Source organism: Morone saxatilis, unplaced genomic scaffold (assembly GCF_004916995.1).
Source record: "Morone saxatilis isolate NCDOM2014 unplaced genomic scaffold, NCSU_SB_2.0 Contig11, whole genome shotgun sequence".
NCBI classification, from domain to species: Eukaryota; Metazoa; Chordata; class Actinopteri; family Moronidae; genus Morone; species Morone saxatilis.
In genome coordinates, this window is record NW_023339663.1 from 8890919 (window position 1) to 8899655 (window position 8737).

The following is an 8737-nucleotide window of genomic DNA, read 5'->3' on the forward strand; positions in this document are numbered from 1 at the left end:
TGCAGGTTGGAGGTTCTCGCGGGAGTTGGAAGTATTTCGATAATTCAGAAAAAAAAGTACTCAGAAAAACAGGAAAAGAATTACTCAGAAAAACAGGTACAACAGAAAAAATTATAAAAAAAACAAATCAAAAAATAAGTGGATGAAATAAGCTTCCGTACATTACACTATATGGGAATTTAGTTAAGCTAGATTGATTTGCAAGGTCTGCAGTGCATTACCAAGCAACAATAATCTTAGTAATCAAAGTAATCTTTGACAAAAAAAAGCTAAAATTATGTTCACTGTCATACCGAAACTGTTTCTGCAAGCAGATTTTCACACTGTACAGCAATTCATTGAGAAATCCCTAAAAACTGGTGAGATACGATGTTAAACATTTTGAATATTAAAAGACAATGTTTTTTCTTATATAAAAAAATGCACTTATTTATAACTTACTTCTATCATGTCTGTGCGGTAAGTATGAAGCCAGAAGGTTATAGCATAAAAACTGGAAACAGGAGGAACAGCTATCCTGGCTCTGTTTCAAGCAAATAAGCCTTTTCCCCAAAACTATTTCTTTAAGTAAACAGAGAAAAAAAAATGAATGTGGTCCTCAGGGTTTCTCATTATCAAGAGACAAATCTGTGTACTTCATGTGCTGCCAGTATTTAACCAGTGAGTCGCGTGTTTGTGCTTCAGTGACTAAAAGAGATAAAACTGGTAAAAACAGCTGTTTTGTGTGGAGTTTTCAACACTTTCCAAATCTGAAAAGGTTTTTGTAATATGTGCCAAGCATTAACAAATGTAGAGCCTTGGGAGTGCTTGTTTTTACTGTATGGTTCTCCACCCCGGCTTCACCAAACTGTGGACGGGCAGTAAAGTGAGAGCCAGATGGCCACAGCTGGATGGAATAATTGGGGGAAGGAGTGTTGGTTGTCTGAAGAGATAAAGAGGTGGAAAGAAAGTTGAGAGGGTTTAGAGGAGAGGTAGAAAGTTTCAGGGTATGGTGGCGGGTTTATGTACTAGAAGGGTGGAGGACAAGATGAGCAGCAAAGGGACCATGACCGTCCGTCTGTCTGTCACACCCATGTCTGGGTGGTTCCTCCTGCTGTTTGCCTCCAGCTCCCTGCCTGGAGTTCTAAAAGTAATAGGATTTGTGAATTTGTAGATTTTCAGTTAAAATATGAACAGAAGAATGCACCGTGCAGTCAAAAGCCTGAAAACATGACATAGAAAACATACAGTTATGCAGAAGTTCATACTCCAAACAGTTATGCAGTGAATAGAAAACAGTTGAGCAACATAATTTGAGCTTGTCAGCAGTCTGACTACTTCTCGTCATCGCTCAAGTCTGAATCAGTCTGAATTTTCTGCACAGGATGTGAAGAGCATCTGCTGGTCTACTGACGACAAATGCCAGAGGTCGCCGGGAGCACGGCCCGTGTAGAGACGAACACTTTGACGAAGCACTTCCCAAGATTCCACAACACGGTGCTACAATAGCGTTACCGTGGAAACCAGATTGGGTGGGGTCGTTTGGAGAGTGACAGCAAAGGGTTTGACGTGACAAGTGAAGGGTACTGATGGTGGTGCTTCATCGACTGAATTATATGTTGAGTCACACAAGACACTCACACACCCTTGAGATGAGGTAACCTCAGTGTCAGTCCTGAGGAGGAGCAGAGGGACCAGACAAAGAGTTATGTAATCAGGATACAAAAATGGCAACTGTAAGCCATTACAGTGACAAACAAAAAGGACGGAAAATAGAGTGAAATCATAGCTAATATTACAGTTTCAATTCATTATCATGGCCTCTATTGAAAAAATGTTTTTGCCTGCCTCCCAGCAGTGAAAATGTTCAGTAGGCTACTGCATGAATTTGCTTAATAACAAGCAAATTTTAATTTGAAAATACACTGAGCAGAGGAGAGACTTTTAATGTGAAAAATCTTTGTTTCTCCATTTTCTTTTCTAAGGTTCCATTTTTCTGTTGTCTTATAGAAGTCATCTAATTGCTATTTCTTTCCTAGGATATTTGACATCAACGTAATCCAAAAGTAACTGAAAGCTCAAAGATACTTGGATTAGGTTACTGACTACATTTTTAAACAGGTGATTTTTAAAGAGGTCTTGTCAATAGTCATGAGTCAAGTCTCAACTCGTTATAAGCAAATTGCTAGTCAAGATACAAGTCTTTCAGGTCTCTGAAAGCTAAAATTTTAGTCATTTGTACAGTTTTACTTCCTGTTAATGTACAGGCCCAATAATTTAAGGTGTGCAGGCTTACCTTTTACAATGATATGTTTGGGCTTGAAACTCTCAGGTTAAGTCTTAATTTTCATACTAAAACGTGCAATAACAGATTTCTGGGCCATTTGAGGGAAGCAGAAACAAGCCATGAACACAACACTAACATTATAACCTGATGAAGTTGATATGGCACACTTGTTAGCAAACAGTTGCCTGTTTACACACCAATCGATAGAAAGCAACAGTCCAATATACATTTTCCTTTTAGCACGTTTTGGTCTCCAACTCCTGAGGGAAAATTCTGGCTCTGCTAAATGCCCCAATTCGGTGCTGGGCAGGTAGTTTTTAGAGCTTTTTTCCTGAAAACAGCTGCCGGCCAAAAACAATGCTGATGAGAGTGGTGAGAGCAAACCAGAACATTAAATTGCGGTGTAACAAAACAATGAAGAAATAATCCAACTGAAAATAATTCTCTGTGGGTTTGTCACCACAAGTGGCAACTTTCAGACACAAGTAATCATGTTGTGCTTTTCTTAACTTTAAAAGACACATTGCTTACTGGTGGAATATGAGGAGGACTCTAACCTCTTCAGCCTTTCTTTAAGGTCCATGCTGATCCAGGAACAACACTCCTACTTCAAAGCTTTGTGAATGCTGACCTACGCCATCCACCTCTGCAGACAGCTGTGCATCCTCAGTTTAGTCACAGTTTATACCTCCATCAGTCAAACCGGACATTAGCTGTGCTGCCATTTCTAGGACAGCAGTCTTCCGTTACACTTTTCCTTCAATTGGGTACGTGGAAACCTTGTCTGTGTTTTCACACCACGACACCAGGTGTAAATAAGCATGACCTTAACAGGGTAACACATGTGTGTTTCCATTTCTGCAGTCTGGGGTGTTTTTGAGTGAGAGAGGATGGAGAGAGAGAGAGAACAAGGAAATGTGGTCTTGATGGAAGTGTACACTTTGTGCTACTAGTGTGCTTCTTTAACTTGTGACCTCACACACAATCCACAGTTTGGCCATGGTGAATTCACTCAATGTGAAAAGGAGGAGCTGTGCTTTTCCTGTTGGGTTAATTTCCCAGACTGTCCTTGTGGTTTTAATAAGGCCAAAGGGAGAAATAGAGGAAAGAAGTCTGCATCTTGTTTACCCGCCGAAATGAAAAAGTAGCGACTTTGTTAGTGTTGCAAAATGAGCTTCGCAGACATGCACAGAATTTGGGACCCATGTGAAACCGTCTGTGCCTTTTCCTGTTGTCACACCAACTAAGACTGATTGTCTTATAAAACAGAGACCACAATTCATCACATTAATGAATTCCTGATTAGGCTGTCAGTGGAAAGGTGATGATATTCACACAGACAGGGCACATTTCCAAAGGACTTACAGTAAGCTCTAAAGAGGTAGAGAATCATTCTACCCTGACCTTGGTCAGTTGTATTGCTCACACTGTTGGTGTCTGTCTGCGACATGCATTTCAGCTCAGCCCCCTTCGCAACAACCTGCCTGCTTCGTCATCTCTCACTGAGCAGCTTGTCATCAAAAGCTCCTGGAAGAAGGAGACAAAGAGGGGCTTTGAGTGGACAGAACTTTTGCTAACCTTCGGGAGAGGTGAAATAGACCAATGTAGATTCAAATAAGCCAGCCAACAGTCAGACAAAACATATAAATGAAAACACAAAGATGCCGTTGTTGTAAATGAGTAAATACATTAATTCCTTTCTGCCGCAAAAGCTGTTTGTGCCCAAAATGCTGAGCCAATTTGGATCCTTGTCCTAGCCATTTTACTTGTGGTATTTTCCCCACATCTTTTAAAACATTTAGCCTTAATGAGAAAGCATTATGTTCATTATGTTCTGTTTCACTATGTGTTTTGTTTGACAATAGGTTGTTGTCTCTAGATTACGGTAGGTCGACATACAAACAGCATACAGCAGCTCAGAGCAGGGAATATTCCAGCTTTCCTGCCTGCCTACTAAAACTTCCTGACGACATGACCGATGTTAAGCAGACTTTTACTGTACCGACCCCGTTGGGAAGCAGAATGAAGGTTTACGAGACCATAGAAAGTGAAAAAATGTAATTCTCCCTCTCTCTGCCATGTGTTTTTCTCATTGTCTGCACTTTCCTTCTCTCTCTCTGCTAATGTGCACTATTAAGGGCTAAATACAAAACAATTTCCCTGCCAAAGCAGCAATCCTTTGCGGCACTTTTGTGTGCCACAAACACACACATCCACAAACATGCGATCCAGCTATGCCTTTCATAGAGTATCACCGCTAAATATTTTCTGCAACTGAGCCCTGATGATACAGGCACACTTTCCAAACTAGTGAGAGGAAATGTCATTAACTGTGTACCTTTCTGTAAGCATCACCATTACTCACCCATTCCCGTCTAGACAACATGAACATGCCAGCTCACCTGGGGCTGTATACAAGAGGAGGCCCACCTGCCTCATCCCAGGTGATGTCAGCCTGTTTTTGGAAATGCGTGACAAGCCCCATTGACCCTATTAACATTATATGGTTGGGCTTGGTGGGAATTAATGATCAACATAAAGAAAACAACTCCTGTCATTTGAGATGCAAGTGCAGGAACCACAGAGTGACGGTCTGAACTGGTCTGCTTAGCTAGAAAAATAGAAGCCGTTCTGACAGAGGCCTATGTGGAGGTGAAAGCACTCATGTACAGACCACCACAGTCACCTCAACACACACACATAGTCAGACACCTCCACAAATATACACATGCACAGAAATACACAGACACTTCAGCAAACACAGTCTGCAAAGTAAGCCGATGTTTGTTCTTAGCCTACGCCACATTTCTGTGTTGCATGTGGTCACCTAAGGATCTTGAAACAAGAATTGAAGAACTACTTCATTGTGATCCTTACCACAGCCAAGTCTTTCCTCCCTGACTTCGATTTTTCAGACACACCTGTGTTAGTATTCTGTTTTTACATCCCTACTAGAAATGATACACAGGCCTTTATATCAGCCGTGCCAACATGAGCACCGCAGGGCAGGGGAGGCTTGATTCAGAGGGGTAGATGGTGGCGGAAGGGCAGAGCAGCTGGGGATGAGTAGTCTCCTGTAGTTGGTGAGTGAAGCTTGGGTCACAGTTCACACCCAGACAATGATTCTACCAGTGGCTAACAGGAGGGATATAATAGCATTTCTCAGCGTTGGTAGGCTGGTGATGATGTTGGGACTTTAAAGTGAGATTTCTCCTGCAAAGACGGACAAGTACTGATATTACAAACCTTTCGCAGACAAGAACGTTGATGTTATACAATTCTGAAAAACCCTGGATTATGTTTAATTTATGTTCCTAAACTATAGTTTGGGTATGGTTAAGGTTGGGCAGCTAAAACACTGTTAAGGACAGGGAAAGATTATGGTTACAGTTAATTAAAAGGCTCCCATGCCCATCCACCCCCCTAACATCCACTCCCTTACTTTCTGCCTGTCTACATAAAGGGGACGCTTCTTACTGCGTAGCCTGAACTATAGCACTACACATACATATTTGTTCAATTATGTATGTATCCGAGTGGTGACATGCAGGGAATTCCCTAAGGTTCAAATCTTAGGCCTCTTTTATTTAACACTTACATGCTTCCATTACGCCAAATATTCTAAACAGAATCCTAAATCTAAAATGTTTCAGTTAACTTGAATGCACCAACAAAATCGTTCTCAAAACACTACCCCTTAATATTGCATTTATATGCAATGTAACTTTTTAACTGTGATATAAAATAATGCTGACTTAATGTTTACTGTGATAAACTGGATATCTCAGACATGTTATAAGTATCTGCCAAGACGATTTCCATGGTATATCTGGAGATGCTGTGACATGAGAGTAAAAGAAAACTGGATTTACTGTTTTAATCTTAATTAATTCCAACAAGGGGGTCGGTTCCCAGGCTTAAAGTTGTTCACATGTTGGTGTCACATCCAGACCCCTGACGTAGGGTCTTTATAGACTTACTTATTTTTATATTTTTCATTGCTGAAATGAACTTAACTCATTTGCTACCTCAATACTATAACGGTAATCTAGATATTTATGGTGGGATTTGGAAAAAGGCCAGCAGCAAGTAGTTAATTGGCTAAAACAAACAAAACCACTGAAATTGTCTTTCAAGCTACAATAATGATCCAAATCGTGGAGGGGGAAAGTGGGAAAGTAGAGGCAGTTACCTCACAGCAGCATCATCAAAGAATAATTTTACGTGGGTGAGGATATCATTCCACCTTACTGTTTTATCCTTTCTTTTTTTTCTCATGTCACCATCCCCCGCACTCCTATTTCCACTACCTTTTTTGGTCTCAGTCTGAATTCTTCTCTCCATTTGGCTCCACATGAGACTGACTGCAGCCTTCCTCAGACCATTTGCACAGTGCTGTTTTCTGAGGGAAATGCCAGAATGTTTTACTGGCTGTGCCACAGAGAGCCAAAGACTATGACCACAACACTTCAATGCTACAGTGTGTTTGCTACTTGAATGTGACTGTTAACAGTTTACGGGAGTGCCTCTTTGACCTTTCAGACTGACAGCCAAATATGGCAAACTTATTGCAATAATAAACTCCATGGCTCATTTGGCAAAGGCTCTGGCAATACTCCAGGATGGTTGTGACTCACATGTATGGCAATGCAGCACAAAAAAAAATCCTAACCAACCTGTGAGAGAATGAGTCACAGTCTGTGGACGGGCACATCGACAAACCTTATTACATTATTTCCCAGCAGAATACTTTTGTGCATGAAGAAAACATTAACATTTAACATTGAATCGAAGGAGTTTCCCAAACTGTTTTCCTTTAGAAAAGTCGAGTTACAAGGCTATTAAACAACTTCACACTCTTGGAAACAAAATGATCTTGTAATAAAGCCAGAACAGTTTGGTGTATGACTTAATACTCCATTACTCAGTTGTGCCAGTAACTGAAATGTCTGATCTGTGCTGCACTTACGAGAAAATGTAACAAGCAAGAGGACAACGAACTCCGACCTCACATGGCTGACTGTAATTATTCTCGAAAACAAAACACAACCGGTCAACTCACTAACAGGTGATCTGTCTCATCCTGCAGCTCTGAAGACCGTTAAATAGATGATCAGTTTCAATAAAAACAAGCATGACATCATCATAGTGTGTATGTGCATGTGTTTGATGTCTCTCTCCATTTCCAAACTCCTATAATTACACAGCTCATCCTCTCCTGAAGGCATCCAGCAGATGACATCAGACAGACCACAAGCCAGTCCCTTATTCAAAAGTGAAAAGTTAGAACATCTTCACATGTTCACACATTATAGAGGCTCATGTGACCCGCTGTTCATCTGACTCATTGGGGACTGTGATGCAACATTAACAGGTGTTAAGTGCACATACAGGTAGAGGAAGTGACATATCAGTTATCAACCGCCTTTCAATACCTATCTATATGGAAAACAAATGTCTCTCCTGATATTTATGTAGATACTGTATATCAGTGTGAACTATAGTTGAACTAAACATTGCAGAAATTGATTAAAATACCTCTAGACACGGAAGTATTTAGCCACACAACAATCTAAATCTTACTTCTGCTGTTGCATGGGACAATGACATGGAGAGGCATTGTGAAAGTTTGTGTTTGTTGTGGAGATGTCTTCGAACCAAAGAGGAAGTCTTGAGGTTTCGAAGGAGAAACCACAGAGGAGAGGTCACACTGACATATAATTCTGTGTAAATTCTGTAAACATGTATGAAAATATATAGGAAGAACCTTTGAAAATAAGTTTTGGATTTTACAATTTAGTTTAGTACCATTTATAGATTTACAGTTGTTTGCATACATGCACAATATCATGTAGCCAAATGTTATCAGAAATGAATTTATTATCATCTTAAAGGGTTGTCTTTAGGGCTTTCAAAATTTATTTTGACTCTTTCATTTTACTTTTTCTCAATAAATCCTTTACTTGTTTGCCTCCCTAATTTTAGATAATATAATAATCTTTATTTATAGAGCATTTTTCATCAACATAAAACTGACAAGTCAGTAAATAGTTTTGAGTTAGGTATCAGGTTTATAAAAGCAAACATAAAAACAATTTGGTGCATAAAAACTAATACAGTGTAAGAAAAGGCAATGAAAAATATTTTTAAAGGAATTAAATAAAACGTGTTAAAAATGAACGACCCAGTGTTGAGTTTGTCCATTCTGGGCTACTTTAGAAACATGGTGGTTCAACACGGTGGTCTCCACTGAAGGTGACCTGCTGCGTCTGTAGATATATAAGGCTCATTCTAAGGTAACAAAAATATAACAATTCCTATATTCAGGTGATTATACACTAATGTAAACATACCTATATGAATATTATATTCCATTTCTGCCTGTTCACTGTCTCTTGATGGCTTCACTATTCAATCAAGAGTAGGGTTTGACATTTTCATGGTGCAGCTGATGGATTTCCTAAACTAACA